Source organism: Falco punctatus (genome assembly GCF_963210335.1).
Source record: "Falco punctatus genome assembly, chromosome: 12".
Lineage (NCBI taxonomy): Eukaryota > Metazoa > Chordata > Aves > Falconiformes > Falconidae > Falco > Falco punctatus.
In genome coordinates this window covers 4,776,624-4,797,792 of record NC_137592.1, presented here as the reverse complement: position 1 = coordinate 4,797,792, position 21,169 = coordinate 4,776,624, and the positions used below count along the sequence as shown (strand labels likewise).

General features: G+C 41.3%; 1 protein-coding gene across 3 annotated transcripts in view; it reads left to right on the top strand.

The window, feature by feature from the left end:
* Window positions 1–21,169, top strand: part of LOC308071871 (uncharacterized protein) — a 358,228-nt gene that overhangs the window by 99,363 nt on the left and 237,696 nt on the right. The window contains exon 1 of one of the 3 annotated variants that reach the window (XM_080407935.1): window positions 2–140. The exons of the other annotated variants lie outside the window; for them this stretch is intronic. The gene's annotated coding sequence lies outside the window, so the exon portion shown is untranslated. Of the gene's footprint in view, window position 1; window positions 141–21,169 lie in introns of those variants that run through there. 3 annotated transcript variants of the gene reach the window in all.

Below are 21,169 nucleotides of genomic sequence, written 5' to 3'. Positions count from 1 at the left end.
ATTGATTATACATTTATTCCTCTTTTACAAATTCTTCTTTCTCAGACAGCATTATAGATAACTGTCCCAGAAGAAGGCAACTTTGAATAGCTGATGTACTTCCACGGTTACAAGTGGGATATCTATCTGCGGTATAGAAGGTAGGTTATTCCTTAGGCCTTTTCTCTCTTTTCTAATTTTAGACTAGTAGCACTATGCAGGAGGAGTTGTTGTTGCTAGTCATACAAAGCTGGTGGGCTGTCTTGTTGGGAATCACTCGTTGCCCTAACCCAGTTTCAGTTATTCTATTAATATACCGCTGGAGTCTGGCTGGAGTACAAAGTCCTCTGTGGACAGGCCAGTAGTAATGCTGCTCTCCTGGAGCAATTATAGGACAAGTTTTACAAAGATGATAATTCAGATGAAATTGATTGGAGGGGCACAGCAAAGAGAAAAAGAACCATTGGGGGAAAGTCAAGTTGGAGCTCAAAACTGTATCTCCTGAGCTAATGGTGGCTCAGTGGATGATGTGATTATGTTATGAAAAAAGGTACCTTGCAAGCACAGTCCCAGACTGTTTTTGGAAAAAAAAGTAGCCCTTGTGGTAGCAAAACTGAACTTCTGAATCTCTTCTTCTCATGTCCTTCACATATGAGCAGTGACGAGTCCTCTCTCGAGCTTTGGTGCTAGCACTGATGCAGCAGCAACTATTTCTGCACCAGTCAGGGTCCTTGCTGCTGCAGCATGCCCCGGGTCCAGGCATGGGGTGAGCCAGCATAAGTAGGCTGGTTTAGTCTGGATCCGTTCCCTGATCATGGTCACCATATCACTGCACGCATGCTTGTGCCGTCTTAATGCACTCGTGGAGGTCCAGTCTGTGTTGCTTCATTGCTGATTAGGCAGATGGGCTGATACAAAACCGGTCCCTGGAGTGCTGCTTCCATACCAGTGATTTAGCTGTGTAACTCTCTGTAATAAAACTTACCGAGGATCACAGTCTGGGCTGTCCTGTGGAATTCAAGATATGTTATTTTTGTTCTGAGGATATTTTAATTATGTGCATGGTTAATAAATGTCATGCTATCCATCTTCAGTCATGCTTACACGTGCGGTGTGCTGCTGAGGTACCAACTGGCCTGTTGTGAGGATGATGTGCAGCCATATTTGTGGCATGTAATTACTTGGCTTGCTTTTGGGGGGAGCACAGGAAGAAATTGTTCCCACTACCCCTAATAGTTTCCATATGACAAACCAATGCACAAAGTATGTGAATCTTTAATGTATCTGCAGCTAAGAATGGAAGTGGCTGCTGCCCTCTCTGCAGTCAATTACACTGTCTTAATTTGCTCTGACATAAAACTGGTTTTTCCCCCCATTTTATTTCCTTATACAAACAGTGATAGAGATTGTTACTGTTGAAAATTAAGATGTCAGAAGTTAGGTTTTAGACCTGAAAGATGAGTAAACATCATTCTGTTTTCTTGGGTTTTGCAAGGCTATTTGTTGAATAAACCATTTCCTACTTATTTGAAATCTTGCCCACATCTTGTGATGGTGGTGGCTCCTGAGGAGGTTCAGTGTGTTGAGGTGGAAGAGTAACTTCCTGGTGGTTCAGATCAGATATGTTCAGATTGCCATGGAAAACGCCAGCTCCAGCAGCACAGGTGAATCAGTGAGTCACAAACTGATGCTGCTTAATTTTGGGATTATAATTCTTCTTCCACTTAGGAAAAAATCCTTTCCATTGTACCCTTTGTAAGGAACACACCGTGGAGAGTCCTCAGATTTGGCTTCAGGTGGAAACAGTGGTTCTGAACACAGTAGGGCATCCGTCCAGAATTTTCTGTGCAAGCGCACAAGAGGGATGTGATAATCGATGTTTCTCCCTCAAAACCTGTATTTCTCTTCCTGTACTTTCTGTTTTGTTTGGGGGTTTTGTTCCTTGACCACTGGCTATGACCATATGGCTTCTCTTCTGTTTTCCTCTGTGTCTTCTACCCCCCCTGCTCTGAACATACTATAATGTTCTTGAGACATTTTAATATCAGTTCTGGTCTTGCCTAGTAGCATAAAACATCTTGTGTATTTGCATCTTTTAGTTTAATCATTATCTTAATATTGTTGGGCAGTAGTCACAGAATCTTTTTCTCTCTGTCTCATCTCATCTTTAAAGCAAGAGTTTGTGCTTTTTCCCTACCATAGCCCCACTATTACATTTGCTTTAAACCCCATCACTAAGCAGTGGTTTCAAAAGAGGAGACGACAGTAAACCTGTCTGTAAGACATGTTTCAGAAGCTCTTTTTAGTCCAGTCATTTTTGGAGCAGGCCTTCAACATTGACATTTATTAGTCAGAAAGCGCTATCAGACTCTAGCTAAGGACACCTGAAAATGTAACTCCTGTGGAGGGATGATCTGGCATTAAACAAGTTCTGAAGATTAAAATAATCCTGGGAAGTCTTGGATTAGCAGGAAAGCCCTCCATCTTTTGCACTCTGGCTATAGCGGAGTATTTACTTTTTTTTTTTTTTTTTAATGTCAGTTGTATCAGGTGACATAGCCCAGATAGGAAGTGTTCCCTATACCAGCAACCACTTCTCTTTTCAAATCCGGCTTGACTTTGCTGGTCTTGAGGTTAAATTCAGTCCTGATGCAACTGCTGTTAATTTGGGTGTAGTTACACCAATTTTACCTGGGCTAGGCTCGGTCCTGAATGTCAAACTCACTGTTAGCATCTTGGGATTACCTCATGATCTCCTTTGTAATCCTTTTACAAACATATTTTCTTTTCAGCTCATGACAAACCTAATTAGTGGTGTTTTCAGTAAATATGAATACCTGTATTGAAAGTCCTTTATCAAATACAGATTTGCCATGATCTAACATTAGTTTGACCTTCCATAGCATCTCAGGAAAGTATTTTTCTCACATTGATTAATCAAACTTCATAGCATTTACTATGTAAGCAAAAATTTGTTATCCCCATGTCAGAAACAAAAAGGCTGAGCATCAGATATTGTTTTCAAAATCACTGGAAGATAGAAAAATATAGCTGAACTGTCCTAGCTTTTAGACCTCTGCCATAGTTTGAACACCTCTGTCTTGGCACAGGTATTATCCAGATGTGTTCCTTACTGACATTCCTGTTGCCACTAGCACATTCCCGTTGTCTTTCCCTTGTTCATCTTCCCTTACTCTTCAGTCTTAAATAAACCAAAGCATTTGCCTTGCCTGTCGTGTCAAAGAAAGGGAGAAAATCATAGACCCTGCCCCAGCTGGCTTCTTGGCTATTGGGAAAGTGGGAGCCCTCAGGAGTCTGAGGAAACACCTCATTATGTCCAAAATGTCCAAAATAGGTAATTGTTCAGAGAGATCCTCTCCAGCAAAGGAAGTGCCCACGTCCACCTGTTTCTGCTCAGGCAAAAAATTACATGCCTTTTCTTTGGAAACATGTTTAAAAATGCAAGAATAGACTGGGAAGACATCCGGCTGTGGTGACTTTTTTAGTGCTTTACATTAATCTAGATTTTTTACTCCAGCTGAGATGAGATGCGGGCTGCAAAAGGGGGAAAGCAGTGCTAGCAGTTTCCTTCCCTTAATTTGCAGGTACAAAGCGTACGCAGACCTGCAAAATGCTTGCTGCCTCTCAGCTGGCTGTGGCATGTTGTGGGGCACAAACCTGCCTCTTCTTGCCACATGATGCTGGTGTCATGCAACCAATACTGATGCCAAAATTGGTACATACAAAAATCCTCTAATACAACCTCACACCAAAACATGTTGTGATACCACCAAATGCAATGAAACTCTTCATTTTTAGATGTTACTCACTGTTCTGCAGTGGTAAATTCTTATTTAGAGAGAGATCTGGCTTCAATTATTTAGATAAAAGATGCTGGGTAGAATTACATACTAGACAAGCTAAGCTGACTTGTCACAATTTTTTAGGATTGGCTTTTTTTTTTTTTTTTTTTTTTTTTTTTAAGGAATCTTAATTATTTTCCCCTTAGAGAAAATGATTCAAAATCATAAATGACTACTTGGAGAATGTCATCTCAAGGTACTACAGAAGAGGCAAGAGGCCTTCCACGCTTATGAAGCTATAGAGGAGTTACAAATGTGACATTTTTTTCTTTGTTCATTTGTTTTCTCTTTGTGGAACAAGGCCTCCTGCTTCACTCAAAATGAGGAAAGAGTATTTCAACCAGCTGTGTGGAGAAAGTGGAAATGTTCAGTTTTGCTTAGACACGCATCTCTGGGGTTTGTACATATTCCAAGATAATACGCAATCAAAACACAATATACTTTTCCTTTTTTATGTATTTGAGAGTTTTTTTGTCACATCTACCCTCTTTTTTAAGCCTCCTGTTCAGATCGTATGACTGTTTGGATTATGAAAGATGTTTCTTCATAGATTATGAACTTTTCTGTAACACAATTCTAGCTCCTTATCTTGCTCTCCTGCCACTGGAAACTCTTATTCTGCATCTTCAGTGAAATATACTGAATTAAGAATAGGGTGTTTTTTTCTCATTTGTTTTTATTTGTATGTGCTGACAGTAATTGTTTTCTAAGGGTTTGATTCAAAGGCTATATAAGTCAATTGAATTTGTATTACAAATCATAGAAAACAGGACTAGAAGGGTATCAAGAGATCAACTGATCCAAACAAGATGTATTGTATCTATTTAGTTTCTGGCAGATGCTTCTCTAACCTACTCTTAAAAGACCTCCAGTCACCATTTTTACTCTTAAAAGAATCTCTTAGTACCTAACTGATTTTCCCTTTTTGTGCATTATTTCTTTTCCTGTCCACTATGGACAGAGAGAACAAAGCAGTTCCCTTCCTCTTGGAAGGAGTCTTCTGGACACTTAAGACTCTTTTCCTATCTGCCTCAGTTTCTCTGCTTGAGGATCAATACCTCTGTTTGTTCAGGTGTCCCACATGGTTTATGTTTCTCTCATGTAAGTTCTAGCTGTTGGGTGTCCACCTTTGGTTCCTGGAACCCAAAAGTGGGTGCAGAAATCCACCTGACACCTGCCATTGCTGACTGTAGAGAGAGGTCCTGTTGCTGGGGAGAAGCTACACAATGGGCCAGAGGTCTTGGACATAACCTGTCCAGCCTGTGTTCAGCAGACAGCCAGCACAGCTTATGTGGTTTGGGGCTTTTCTTCTTGGTCTACTCATAGCTGCTTCTTCAGATTAAGGTTTCTTTAAATTATGCCAGAAGCAATCAGTCATGTTAAAATATTCCAGAAGCCAAAGTCTGCCTGTGTGTGGGAAACTTAGCCATGTGCTTTATAGTGTTGGCCAAGGGAGATGGTATATGGCTTCTGACACCTGGGAATTAGTCTGCTGATTAGATCTTTCACTGGTGGAACATAAAATACTCCCCCCCGCCCAAGTATTTTCTGTAGTTTAGTTGCTGATAGCTTGCAAATATCTTAGTGCTATCCCTTAAGCACTTCTGAGGGAATGTTCATCACCTGTTTTTCTTCAAATGACTTCAGAAAGACCAAAGGGGAGCTGACATGACAAATCATAGGGCAAACCAGATTATTAGAAGCAAGAAGGCATCCTTCAAAATGCTGAAGTTGTGTGTTCAAGAAAGAAAAGGGAGGACAAGGCTCACAAATCTTTAGGAGCCCTTTGAAGGAGTCCCAGGCAAATGAACAAAGAGATCTGGGTGATATGGTCCTCAGGGAATTCACAAAGGCATTTGAAAAAGTGCTTCACCCAAAGGTCTTCAGGAAATAACCTCCATAAGTTTCTTGCATGGGTAAATAATTGTTTAAAACCTGAGAAACAACAGAGAGGAATAGAGAGGTCATTTCCACAGGAGAGCCTTGCAGAGGTCTGTGCTACAGCCCATATTGTTTAGTGTTTTCATAAATGTTCTGAAAAATCAGGGTGAGCAACAAGACAACAAGTTGGGAGGTGACGCTAACTTATTCAAGGTAATAAAGGCTGACTGCAAAGAACCAAGGAAGCACTTTTTCATACCGTGTCCCTGAGCAGTAGAGTGGGAGATGAAATTCAGTGTGGATATAAGAGAGGAAGAGAGATGGGGTGAAAGTCCCAGCATCGCATTGATGATGATAAGTATGGAATTGAACACTATCACATGGGGAAAAAAATGTGGTTATAACATTGTGCTTTGAAAGGATCACCTCAGCACTTAGTATTTGTTAAAAAAACCCCAGACTTACTGTTAGGAGCTGTTAGTAAAGTAATACAAAACAAAAGAGGAGACACAAGAGGAGATGCTCTTCAGCACTTTATACATCCATGCTTTGCCCAAATCTTGAATACTTGGTTCAGTTCCAACCCTTCAGACATAGCAGGAGTGGAAAAGGCATGGAAAATGAGTGATTAGAGTCAGAGAATGGCTTTGTATGAGGAATCATAAAATAGTCTAGAATTCTTTAGTCTGGAAAAGAGATGAGGGGATATGACAGGGGGCTGTAAAATGATAACTACTAGCATCAAGACGAAGAACAGGGAATGATGGTTCATTGTTTCTTCTAACACAAAGTAAAGGAGCATCAAATAAAGCTATTGAGTAAGGCTTCAGAGCAAACAAAAAGGTGTTGCTGCTTCATGGCACACATGGCATACACAAGGAACTCCTTTTTGCAGGATGTTTTGGATGCTAAAAATTTTCAGATGGTTAAAAAGTGGCTGCTCAGATTTATGGGAAAAATGTTTTAAGGGCTGTTATATGCAAAGACACTATCTCTGGCTCAGAAAATCTGTGTATCTGTGTGCTTCAAATTCCTAGAAGCTAAGAGGGTGTTCAGGGAAGTATTATTGTATGGGCTGGTTCCGTTCTCCTCATCTTCCCTGGACATCTGCTGTTCGTGACTGTTGTAGGCAAGCCACTGGATTTGCCTTTGGTCTGGTATGCTGCTGCTGCTATGTTTGCTCTGTGATTCTTATAGATGTTCAGCCATTGCAGCTCTTACTAGTTTTAATGGACTGTTTTCAGTGGTCAAAGCAAATTGTCCAGTTAGTCTCAAAGAAATCCAGCCAGGATAATGAGATCTGGCAATTTCAGGACAGTAGCAATACAACCTAGAAGTAAAAGAATAAAATAATGCTGAAAAAGACTCATTCCCCTTTAAAGATGTAGTAGGAGGGGAAAAAAATATGTACCTAAACAGTCATATATCAGAGCAGCATGTAAAATGTCCAGCTGAGGAGTGTTATTAATGAAGTGGTGAACTTTAAGTCCATGCATAACATACCTCCAGTAGGAAGGTTCTTATTTCCAATGCCTCGGGTAATCTAGCAAAATCTGAGCCATATCTTTAATGAACAAGGTAGGCTATCAATCAACATGGAGATGACACAAGCATTTCATACAAAACTAAAACCCAACACCTCCCCCTCGCCCCCCACCCCAAAATCAAGGCCACTGCAATGCCTCCCAAGGCTGCCTGTCCTCGTCAGGCAGGCAAAGAGTCATGAATCTGCATGTGACTGTTAAAGGCAGAGCTGCTCCTAAGTAGGTGGTAGTTATTTTTAGCAACTAGTTTAAATTGTTCCGATATTGAATCTGCACCGTGCAGGGGTAACATCTTTAAAATGCAATTCTATGGTAGGTGGCAACAATCAAGCTGAATTACTGACATTGTAAGGAAATGAAAAGTCAAACTGCTGACCATGTGTATTTTATGGTATTTAATTAAAAGTAGATAACATAGTGTGAATGAACCACAAATCAGATAAAAATGGCAGTATATTCTCATATTTAACACATATTTGACTTGTGGTTGCTTGACAATTTACCAGAACAGGTCTATGACGGTCTCCAAATACAAAATCAGGAGTGTAATTAAAAATACTGCAGGGAAGAAGCAATATTCGGTTCAACCCTGAACTACGTTAATCACAGCCACAGCTGTATCACTTCCATTCCCTTTAACAAGAACCTAATTTTTTTCTTTTTTTTTTTTCTCCTTTTTTTTTTTTAATAAAAGAGGGAAAAAATGCCCAGGCTTTTGCTAAATCAGTGTCAGGTTTACAAAGTTCAATGTGTGGTATGTGGGGCGGGGAAGAAGAGGGTAGCAGAAGCGGAGCATGGGGTAGCCAGTTTATTAGGAGCTTTGGTGCAGCTGCCTCAGTCTGGTGCTCGGCCATGACCGTGCACCAGGACCGTGGCTTCTCTTCTGTTTTTGGCACAGGCTTGTGCTTTGACCTTGAGAGATTCATTTATTGCAGCCTGTGCCACAGTTACCCCATAAAGCAGAGCTATCCTTGCTTTCTCTCCTTATTCCCATGTTTGGCTAATAACCAGGGGAGTGGAGCTTTGATCTCAGCTGGGCACTTCTGCAATAACCCTGCTGTTTCAGGGGCATTTAGCTCAGCTCGTCTTCCATACTAATCTATACATGTGTGCTGACTGCTTCCCGCTGCCAGTCTGTAACAAGCAAGGAAACACAAGGACTTGGGCTCCCACCAGCTTTTCTTTTGTTAGTTCTCCCATTGAAAGTATTGCAACCCAGATTTGTGAGGCTTTGCTGGGCACACACAGTGGTGTTCCCCGTGTTCCCTGTCCCACAGGGAGGTAGCTCTTTCAGCCTGACAAAGAAGGAGTGGTACCTTGTGTCTTTTCACTAGAATTTAGGTAAAGTGTCTCAAGTTCTTATAACTCCAGCTGAAGAGACAGCTCTTAGAGAATGAGTGTTTAGTCTTTCTTGTTTGATGTGTTAGCACAGCTTTCAGCCAAAATAAATAAAGATAGGTTCTCCATTCAAAGGGAGAGGAGGGAAAAAGGGAGTTCAGGCTTCTCATGCTCACCTTTAGGATCCTTGCAAGTAGTGCCTGTCAACTTCTCAGCTCCAGTCTCTGTCTGGCACCCCAACTCACCCACCCACACCCACTGCTGCTCCCCAGATACAAGATGCTGGTTTCTGCTGTTTGAGGCCCCGGATGATTTTTCCCACCCATCCATATTGCCTTCTTGTTTTCATCAAAGTATGCAAATATGTTGCAGTGTGACTGACTGCAGAGGAAGGAAAAACATCCTCTACAGGTCAGTGTGAGGAGTTTTTCCACGTGACTCCGTCTCCTGGAAATCCTTGGGAACCAGGGGGTGAAAAACAAACAAAAAGAATTAATCCAAATTAAATTTGAAAAATACATTATTTTGCTACTATTTTCAACTGGACAGTTGATTTTTGCATTTTTTTCCAGTGTATCATTGTACTGCTGGGGCTCCCTATGGCGTCCAGGGATTTTTGCACAAAGGACCTGCGTTTGGGACAAGAACTAAATCACCTCCTCTTTTTTGGTGGAAGAATTCATGAAAGCATTTCCGTGTTTTAATTCCCATTTCCCCCTCTCTTTGGTGGGTTACAGCTGATTAGGGGAGAGAGTGGGATTTAGGTTCTGGTAGCAGAATCCTATTGTCTAAATCTCACTGCTATTATTTTTTACTGTGGGAAACATTAGTTGACATGCAATTGCAGTAATACCCACTAGTCTCCACAGACATTATTTATTCATTGGGAAAGGGCTGTTGTCTCCTTCAGTTTTGTGTGGAGTTTCAGAATTTCGAAGACTTTTGGTAAAATTTTCTTGCACTGTGTATAGTATAATTCAGTATTTCTTGTCCCTCTATTGCAAAGCTAATTGTAGCACCATTTGTTAACTCAGGAATTGGACTATTTGTTATCTCTTTTTAAAATCGGACTTTTTAGCTTATTCTCAACTTCACTGTCTTGTAGTCTGAGTGAGTGTAATGCAACACAATGGACCTGCGGGTAATCAATAAAAGCTTTGGAGGTCAGAGATGGCATTTGACAAACTTATACTCATGATTAAATGCTGCTGAAGGAAATACTGAGAGGTTTTTTAAAAGGTAAACTCAGAGTTGCCCTGATGACCCTGAGGTTAGTATTCTCTGCTGCCACATATAGGAGCTGGCTCTGGAGTCCGTTTTTGGGCCAACAGAGTAATTGCCTGCAGCCTGCTCCCATTGTGGTCAGTGGGATGCTCCTTTTGACTACAGTGGGGCTAAGATCTCACTCAATTTTAGGGATGTAACCAAGGCACCTGGGTTAGCAACCTTGATACCCTGGTCTCCCTTATCTACTCGGTGGAGAGAAATCAGTACAGAAAATCTCTAGGGATGATGTCCTTTTTAAGAAATAGCTGGGTGCAATCTGGATTGCAACAGGTTGCTCTGCTACAGCTGTATGTATGTGATGGACAGGATTGTCTTTAGACTACATAGTCATCCAAGAGTTTCTTGCAAGCCCTAGCAGTTAGAGCAATTCATTGTGTACTTGGAGATAAACTTCTCTTTCTCTTTTTCTGAGAGGAAACTGCTTAACGCGCACCAAGTAATGCACACCAAAACTGCCTTGTGCCATCAGTGAGGAAAATTGGGGCATTTGCTTCAAAGTTGCATGACCACTCTGAAACAAAATGCTAAGTGCTAGTGTCCCTTCTGTCACTGCAGGGACAGGGACACAGCATGGTCTCATAAAATCTAGGTGCCCTGATGTGTGGGTGGTGCTTTCCCTGCTCTGGTACTACTGGGAACCTGGGAGATGCTTTTGGATGTTGATAGCATAACTGAGAAGCTGTAAATTCAATGTATTTGGGCTTTAATTCTGTGAATAAGTAGTGCAACCACCAGGACACAGGTCCTGGTGGAAGGGCAACAGGTGACTAATTAAGATGGTACTAGAGGAGTATCCAAGTATTTGACAAAGGTAACAGGCACCTCTGGGAGTAATCATTATCTCACTGTCACTTTTATCTGGCTGTGGATAGCTCATGGCTAGGAATGATGATGGTCTGTACATGGGAATTTCTCATTATGTCACCCAGACTCCCATAGCAAAAATCTTTTTTCAAAGTAGTTGGACCTCTGTGGCATCCTTCACCCCAAAGGCACAGAGAGAAGAGCTAGAAATAAGAAGTTTTTTATCCAGACTACATGCCTACGACCTATGAATGACTGGGGCAGAATGATGTTGCTCAGACTGGAGGCTGATCAGGATGGGGAAGCAATAATAGTAACAGGGAAGCATGGTGTGATAGCAACAGTAGGAAGCAGCAGCAGGAGAAGACGTTGGCAGAACTTTCCCATTCTAGAAGTTAACTCCATGAATTTTCTGAAGTTAGTTGTAGGCACTTTTGGGAAGTGGTATTTGGGTGACAGCAGAACGAGTATATTTGTGGCATGGCATCCCAGTATGCCACTGAGCAGCTTGTCTAGGTGGAAGTAAAATGTGAGAGAAGTACATCATTTTGCACTGAAAACATTTCAAAAGGACACGAGCCAACAGAGTCATAAAACTTCTCTCTCCAGATGTTCTCCCCAGAGCCATTAAAATAGGTGGTCTTAATATTTACTTTTTGATCTTCACTTTCCTACCTTCCCAAAAGCCAGGAAGAAAATACGTGATTAAATGTGTGCACAGAGGAGTGTCTGTGCTGGGGCAGCAGGAGTGGGGGGCATACTATCACCTCATTTAGTTTGCCACTCCATTTCCCTCCAAGAAAACTAGCAGGCTACCTGCTGTACCTTGTTTGCAATCTGCATGCAGTAGAAGGCTTCAAAGCTCTTAAGGAAAAGCATTTCAAACGTTCTTCCTGCTATAAAGCATGCAGCCAGCACAGTCATCCAACCATGTCAGAGAAATCTGTAAAAACAAAGATAGGCTGGTGTAAATCAAAAAGTGAATCCTGAGAGTTTTGCAACTGCAAAAAGTGTCATATCTAACAGAATGCAATCTATAATGAGTATATACTGCACCAGTTACAAGTGCATGACAAATGGCCTCACAAGCACAACACAGGCTTCATTTATACTGTTCCCTTTCTGAGGCAGGATGGTAACTCTAACGTCTCCAATTTTTTGTTGCTCTATTGAATCTCCTCTTGCTGAGAGGGGAGACAGCCAAGTGTGTTACACTCACGTTCTCTCAGGTATAATATACAATATCCATAATAATTCAATAATGTGAGAGCTCAGCTCTAGTGTTTGTTGGAAAGGATTTACTTTGCTTTCATTGGGATAATTACGACCGATTGTAATAAGCACGGATATAAACTCTTGATCTTTGCTCTGCTTTCAGAGCTGCAGACTGCAGGCTACACGCAAGTTGAGGACAATTACAACTTAGTTCAAAGTCTGAAGACTACAAAAAATGCATGGGGTGGTGACTCCATTTAGTAGCTCATAATTTGACACTTTTTATTCTCCATTGCTTATAATTGCACTGAAAGTTTTACTTGCACAGACGATTTCTGGATTCCAGGGCAGGGCAAACACATTTTGCAGCACTCGTCGTAAATTCTCTCAAACTGCTAAGGCAAAGGTACTGATGAGGGCTCACAGCACCTTTCTGCCGACCTGCATGCTGTTTGGATGAACAGCTAAAATGGGTGAACACACGCCAAGTCTCTGGGTTTTTGTGCTAGATACCAGCCAGTCAACAGGCATGTTGGGAAATGTGATATGAGAAATTAGAATTTTCTGGCAAAGATGGTCACTCTCCATCGGGGTGGGAATGAGCTGGGTTTCAGGCATCTCAGTTATTTCATGGATGGAGGCTGGTATGATTTTCTCTGAACAGCATAACTGCGTATGAGGTGCAGCTCTGGGAGGACAGCAGGCTGCTCCCCATGCAGTGTCCTCTCAGCTCACTGAAATGCTGTGGGAGCGGTTGTTTTTTGAGTACAGTGATGTTCAGAAATCCTAGCATCTATGATTGCCTCCTCACAGCCTCTTGCTTCCCTGAATTGCCTGGGATATGGTATCCTCGGTTTTCCCTGACACTGCAAACGGGTTGAAATGATAGATGAAAGGGGAGTGGGACAGAGCTGTGAGTTAGTGCATTAGCCTTTCACTGCTAGAGTCCAGGGTTCAGAGTCTTCCTTTGAGCAAATGTGAAAATGGGTTTAATAGTTTCCTTCTAAATCTTTAGTGGACATTTGGCAATATCATATAGCCACTGCACAATTTGGGAAAGAAAAGCCCAAGACTCTGGAACAGGAAATTTGTTGCTGAATAAAGCTGAGGTAGAAGGCAGAGAGGTGCGGAGAAACATGCACCCAATGTTCATCTAGGTATTTCTAATAAGCCCACGCTTGTTATATACCAAGTGCACCCACTAATTAAGGAATAATAAGAAAAAAAGATAGATGAAAAGTCTGACTAGTCTTTCTCTGGGAAATACATTAGACAATTGGAAAGTACACATAGTCCTATTATTCAAGTTAATTTACACTCACTCTCCTAGTCCACCACAAGAATTTATGAACCTGGAAGAGCTGTAAGTCCCTTAACAAAGTAAACAAACTGTAACTCAGTCTTGTGTTCTTCCAGAGACCCACCACCTAAGGGTTTGGGTGGATTTTTTGGGTTTGGTTTTTTTAACTAAAGGTGAAGGAGATGATTCAGTATGTAGCGCTATGTCTCTTTTCTTAGGGGCAAACAATTCACATTACTGGAATTAGACTATTAGAATAGGCTTCAAATGTACAGTGAACCTCAGCAAATAAAATCCACCAGCCTTCAGCTATGACTTGTCTTTGCATGTATGAGGGGTCTCGGTAGAGAGGGTAGCACCGGCCTGCTGTGCTCTTTGCGAGTGTCTCAGCCTTTTCTGAGTGGCAGTGCAGCTCCCCTCCCCCAGCTCTGACAAATTCAGAGCAACTACAGCCAGAAGATTAAGCAAGTGTAACTAAAACTGTTCTTATGTCAGACCCCTATTTTAATCTTCTCCAAATGATCTGAAGCGTACTCGTTAGTCCGTACAACATACCGTCTCCTTCTGAACATGTAAGGCACTTAAAGAAAGTTTTTCGCACTGTATGCCAGACGACCTTGATGTGATAGACTGCAGGGTTTTGTGACACTGCACACTCAGTGCTATTCAACACTTTGCCTGAAAGGGAGGAAGGAATGGATTTATTGACTTGTGACTTTGACTCAGGCCTGTGTATCAGACTGTTATTATGTGGAATGATTAGGCTGCAGTGTCAGGGACAAGTTAAACTAGAACAACAAAGGACCTCCTTAACCTTTACCTGGACACAAGGCCATTCATAATGACTTGCGCGGTTTGGAAAACTAAGTATATCTTGCAGCACTCAATACTTCTGCAGCTACAGCAAATGAACAGAAATGGAAAAGATGGATTGCTGAAGGAGATGAAATGTAATTCAATTCTGCATAGTCCTGTTTAGAATACCGAGTTCAGGTCCGTGTCAAAAAGTGGCAAAGGCGTCATCATTTTCTTTGGAGTGAAGCAGGAATTATAAAACTGGATACAATAGATATCCACCTGGGAAACTTCTATTTTTTCAGGTGGTATAAAAAATAATGCTGTCCCCAGAGGAGCTTTCCTCATATGAAATGCACATTAAACCATTATTAATGCTAGTAATAGTTGGGTGCCAAACATGAAGAGAAAGTCCTCAAACAGCAAGGAGACCCACAAAGCTGGTGGTGATTATGGTGACAATACGTATTGCTATCACTGTGTGAGAGGAACTGGATATCTCTTTTGTAGCTAGTGCTGCATGAGAATCCTGACGCAACAGTCCATTTGTGGTTTTATATTAGAATCAAAATATTGCTCTTTTTTTCTTAATGGGCATTATCAGAGTGCATTATGAATGAGTCAGTGGATTTTGGATGGTTGCGATCTCACCCTTGCTCAAGCTGGTAATAATTTTGCCCCTGTTTTCAGGAGGTGCCAAATAAGGGCTCAGTGTTTTGCAGGGCTGAGTGCTCAGCTGTGTGTGTTGCCTGGACTCTGCTGCTGGTTTAAGAGTGCTTGCGCCTTGCAGGCACCTCTCCTTCCCGACAGTGTTTATTGCTGTTATCCAGTTTCCAGTTGTGGGATCCCAGGCAATTTCCCATTTGTGAAGAATGGCAAAGGCCCTTCTTCCAGGAAGTGGTTGTACAAGAATTGTAAAAATATCTGCAGAGAGAAATTAAAATAAGCAGTATATGATCTGAGAGTTGAAGAAGTGATGCAAGTAAGTGTCTTAGTGGGGATATGAGCAAGCATGCTGCATGGGGAAAGAGAGGCCAATTTCTCATGAGGTGCCTTTGATCTCTCCAGGACTGAACTTCTGAACTCAGTGCTCCCAAGTGTCCCCAAGATGCAGAGCTCGGAGAAACCATAACTGGCATCTTGTCTTTGCTCCTGTCTAGCACCAGCCCTGAAAAGCTACAGGATAAAGAGAATTCTTGTCTTCTGCCTTGATGTATATGATGAGTGGGAATTCGTGTTTCAACCTAAATATGCCTGCTAAGTTTGAAAACAGCTGTAATTATTGCATCTGACTTTTTTTTTTTTTAAGTGGTCAATAAAGCACGCCGTTTTCATGTGGGTGTAAACTGCTCTGTTGGCTTATGTGTTTATAGTGAGGTTTGCATTTGGCTTGGTGCAGCAAAAAGCAGACACCTCTGTTCTTCCCTTCTCTTCTACTCTTTGGTTTCCATCTAACAGAAAAAAGCCAAATGTCACCCAAAATATTTGGTCAGCCCAGTGCTGGTGAAGCCACCCCTCCCAGGGGCAAGGTCAGCTTACCACATTGCCTCCCCAGAAGACTTCAGCTGTTTTCTCCACTGTCCTGGTTAGACTGTTTTCTTTGACCACAATTACTGGATTTGTTTTGACTGTCAGCTAATAAACCAATTCTATGGAGAGCTGTTTCTCTTTCTCTGTGCTGCGCAAATAGCTCTTCCTTTTACAGAAACAAGGTGTGGTGAACCTATGGCAACTCTTTATCTCACTTCAGAGTTTGGAGGTTTTTGGTTTTTTTTTTCCTAATGAATTCAGTTGAACAAAATTGCAGCATGTCTTCTGTTAAAAGGTACATTTTATGGGTATGAGTAACTTAACAATAACTGCATTTCCCTGGTACAATTACAAAATAATATTTGTTTTTGTGATGGCTGTGTCAAGAGCCAGTCACGGATAGGAACACCCCATATACATGGTAGAAATAAAATTAATAGTAAGAAGTAAAAGAATCTCTGGGTAAATTAGATTAATATTAGAGATAGTCAAACCGGAATAGCTGAGATTTATTTTGAATTTTCCACTGCTTACCTAAACTTAGGTCTTCTAAACTAAAAGCTTAAAAGAAATAGCCTTTCCTTCGGACTATGAGACAATATACACGTATCTGGTATCTATCTGTAGTCACTCTGAGGAGGGTGGGTTGTGGGTTTGTTTTTTTTTTTACATTCTACTCTTACATCTTTTTTTGCTACATAGGAGTTTTACTGCTCTTCTTTATAACCCCTAAATTGGTTTGTTGAAAATATTACCATTGCATGCTGTCTTTGTCTTTTGAGCTGGTTTTATGCAGGTTCTCTAACATCAGGGAAATACAAGGGTTTACTGTATAAGCCTTTATTAACTACTCAGTCCCTTGTTTAGCCTGTGAATGACAGTGAGTTTTCCTTTGTCGTTCACATGCTGCTTTCATTTTGTCATATCAATATTGCAGCAAATTAATTAACTTCTGTTCTTTTTTTTGTTCATTTAAATCAGAGGGCAGGCTGTCTAGGATTTCTGTAGGACACAGGAGAGAAGGGCACCCTTGTAATATTCCCAACTTTCAAGACTAACTCAGCATGCCTATGGGTAAAATCATCTGGAGCAAATCTTGCCTCCCATCTCCCAAGATGTGGGCTTCACATGTGAGGGCCTCTTTTTTTAAGAGGCAAAATTTGAACATGCTGTGTAGGATATCGTATGTAAGGGCACCACAGGCCCTTAGTTATGATAGGTTTTCGGAAGCAGGATCCTCGTTTTTGCAACAAGTAGCCAGCAACTGCCCTTTGTTCAAAACAGGGTAAAGGCTATTTTATCTTGAACAATTGCAATCTAAAATTACAGGCATCTGAATAGAAGGTAGAACCTAATATCACATGCAAGAGCCAACAGGACTGTTCAAAGAGGACAAGAGGTGCAACATGTATAAAGTAACACTATAAAAGGAAGAACTTTAGGCGAAAGCTGCTAAATGTTTCTTGCAGATAGTGCATGGAATGGCTTGTTTTACTCAGAACCATACAACATTTATGCAAAAAAAGGGTTTCATGCTTGCATCACTTTTTTTCTTTGTAAGTACTGAAAATTATAAAAGAGTAATCCTGCCTTAAAAATTTAAGTGAGTTATATTTTTACTGATAGCTCTTCAACTGTGATGATCTTAGAAATTTTCCAGTGATGTGGTTGCTCTGCAAGAGATCGTAGCCAGCAGAGAAGGGAGTTCCTTTACAGTTTTGGTTCTCTTAGGATCAGGCATCTACTTCCAAAAGCTAGCGGTCTCTGCAGGCACCAAAAGATCAGCAACCTCCAAACGATTTCAGACAAATCACCATTCTGCGTCAGAAGAGGCTAGAGGGGATGTTCAGAGCAGCATATTAAATATAAAGCAGATAAAACATCCCGTACTTGCCAGGGTTGGCAGATTCCTTTCTCCTATTTTGTTCCCAGCTAAACGTTGCATGTTTGTGACTTTACTCAAAGTGCACTGGACAGATTTTTTGTTTAAAAGAGATTACAAAAAGAAGCCAACAGGGTGAAGGAGAGGAAAGCTGTAATCAAAGAAACTACTGAAGGAAGCTGAATGAAGGAGGAAAGTCAATACACAAAGAGAAAAATATTGAAAAGAGCAATCATTTTTAACCAAGACTGATGCACAGGTACTGACTGACTGCAAGGTGTCTGGAGCTCTTGGGTGGGAGACGTCATCCCTAATCTCATTTGCCAGCCTTTGGTAGCCCTGCCAGCCATGCTGCTAGCTGCAAGTTGAACATGCTTGAGGCCATGTTAGCTACTAAAATCCTCAAACTCTGGCATCTAGTGATTACGAGAGTACAAGGTTAGGAGGAAGGATATAGGATTGTTTATGTGACTGTTATACAACCAATGACATTATCTAGTTATAACAATATCATAGCGCTTTCTGAGCTGCTCCAGTAATAACTAAGGCAGTCATGGCCTGATTGTACACTGAGTTTGGCTGAGCCACAGGCTGCAGACCAGGCTCACTGAGTACTATGGCATCAGAAGTTGCTATTTTCAGAGCACCTCCTCTTTCTGACACCTAATGTAGGACACCGAGATGGAAGGGACCTTGAGGAAGGTCATTGTGCATATCCCTCCATGCTAAGGCAACATCTCCTGCACCTCGAGCAAGATAAAGTTCAATCTCTTCCAGAGCTTTACTGCTCTTGCTGTTGGAAAGGCTTTTCTAATATGTGACTTGAATCTTCTTTGCTGCCAGCTTTTTTTTTGTCCTTTTGGTCATGGGCATGGAAAACAGATTTTTCCCTTCCTCTTTGCTGTAGCCTTTTATACACTGGAAGATGGTTATCACGTCTCCCCTCAGTCTTCTCTTTAGAGCAAACAACCCCACTGTGTTCAATCTTTCCTCACAAGTCGTGGTTTTTAGAACTCTGATTGTTCTCCTCCTTTTCCTCTGAACTCTCTCCAATTGGGCCATGCCTTTCGTGAAGTGCAATGCCTGCAGGAGAACACAATGCCCCGGGTGAGGCCTCCCTGGCACTCAGCAAAGTGCAAGCATTGCTTTATGAGTCTTGCAGACTCTACTTCTGTTTAAGCATTGCAGTATGGCATTTGCCTTTTTCTCAGCTGCATACTATTGTCGATGTATGTTCAGGCTGTGATCCACAGCCCCTGGTCTTCTGGTTTCTTTTCTGCAAAGCTGCTATCCTGGCAATTGTTCCTTCTTCTCTGCTCATGTAGGTTAATGCACAGGGTAGATGAGGCAAACACATACTCCATCTCCCCCTGCCCCCAAATCCATTTAATGTCAATTTTACACTTTTCCTACTTAATATAGAGTCTGTACGTTGAGGGAGTGTTGAATATCAAATGGGTGGGAAGAGGTCTTTATTAAAATAACAAGGACAGAATAACATGGCAGGTATACAGCAGCAGCAGCAGTGCATGGGTTTGGATTTAGGTAGCAAAACATTGAACTTTGCTCTCATTAATGGTTCTTCCTTTGAAAATCAAAAGCACTTAAGCTACAGGAAAACAAATGTAAACTCCCAGTTAGCCATTCTGTGTGATTCCCTCAAGCTGGTGTACCTCTTGCACTTTATATATATTTTTTCTTTTCAGAGGTGAGGCATACTCACCGTTTTTTAGGGCTAGAGACTACTTTCTGTGCCACATGAGGAGGTCTGTCCCTCTCTGGTGCTGGCCCATGACTGGACAATACAAATGACAGGGGAAAAGAACAATTACTTGGAGGTTTTGGTATAAATCATTACTGGCCCTCCAAGAAGGTAATTCCTTATCTCCTTCCAAAAAAGGTTATTTATCTCAAAATCTTCTCTGATAGTTATGGAGTATGCTTGGAAGCATCTATATTTTACCGGAAGCAGAGAGATATATTTAGGGGGGACTTTTTGTGTGCGCTCCCCAATGAGAGAACATGAAGGTTCAGCTTCAGGGTGCCTGACTGAGGCAATGGCTCCTACCAGGGGAGTCAGCACATCAAAATGTTGCTTTCTCTGTCAGAATAATGGAGATCTGGTACAGCACCTTCTAATTTTTCAAACAGCACAAAGTGCAATTCCAAATTAACCAGCACACCTCCACCTTAATTTTTCATTTTACTTAACCTCTCTGTGTCTGTTTCCCCATCTGTAAAACTGAGATAATACTTACCTACCTCACAGGGATGTTATGAGGATTAATTAATTGATGTTTGTACAGCGCCTTGAATATGCAAAGCGCTATATGTGCTAAGTATTATTATTTAGTTTAAATGCAGCTGAACAGGTTTTGAATGCTGGGAGAGAGCTCTGTCACTGACACCAATCTATCACAATGTGGCTAATGACACAGCTTTGGGAACCAGGCAGACAATTTTCTTATTCTGTGCCATAATTAGCCAATATCAATAACAAAAGAAACACCCCACCTTTGCAAGAATTGCAGGGATTGACCACTATGTGATTATTGCAGAAATCCCAATCCAAATACCTCACAATGGGATCAACCAGTAGCAAAGGGATCACCCTCAAAAATCACCCAGCTCAGATGGGAAATAAGACTATCTGTAGGGCTGGAAGAACACTGTAGTGCCCCATAGTAAAAGTAGAGTATTGTCTGACTTCAGAGCATTAATAAATATGAACAAAATATTCAGGGGGGGTTGTCTTTCTCTTCAGTCTGGCATTCCACCTAGCTTTTGCAGACATAGCTAAGAGCATCACCTGCCCCACTGCATGTGGGGAAAAGGTCTCTGAGCTGGTGTTTGTTATGGTGTGTTAATAGGGGATGGTAGCCCCACTAGCAAAGGGGACTGTCTAGCTGGAGATGCAAAAGGCTGGTTAAGAAGTTGTAATATGGGGTGTGTATATATGCACTGGGGGAAAGGAACTTCTTCCAAGAAATACAAGGGGATACTCTATAACTTTTCTCTTGGCCACAGATTTATTTCAGTTTTAGTAGTTCTTATTCAAATTCATCAGGAGTAATTAATGAAAGATATAAGAAGGCCAGCACACACCTAGGATCCTCTGTTTGTAGCTTGAATTATGTTGAGCTGTTTGGTCTATTGGTTCACTACCTCAAGCCTAGTGCAGTATTGTCATCCTTTGCTTTACAACACAGTCATTATATCCCTAAACCACATTGTGATACACTGTGGCTTCTGTTTACGACTCCCGAAACTCCCACTCCATATATCACCTGCCATAAAACCCATCAAACTGCTGCTAGTAAAATGGTGCACAGTGGTCTAAGTAGGAGCCAGGCAAATTGTGTGATACCCTACTGTGGTTAATGAGAGTGAAAATGTGGTTAGGATTTTATTCAGGCGATGTTCATTTGCAGGGCCATTGTAGTGAGGTGGCAAAGAAAAGAGTCTTTTGTTAACCTGAATGACAATATATTTTCTATTGTATGAAGTAGCTGAATGCAGAGTTTGCCAAGTTATACATCAATTGTAAATAAGTCAAACTGTGACCTTGAATGGCTACATTTTTATTGCTTGGGGGTCTTGAAAACTAATTAATATACCGAGATGTTATAGCAACCATATGAAACCTGTTACTGGAATTTAAACCATTGTGGAGCAGTTCAAACCAGTTGTTGACAACTACAAAAATATAAGTAATCTAGATGTGTGTGTCAGGAAGATTATTATTTAGTTT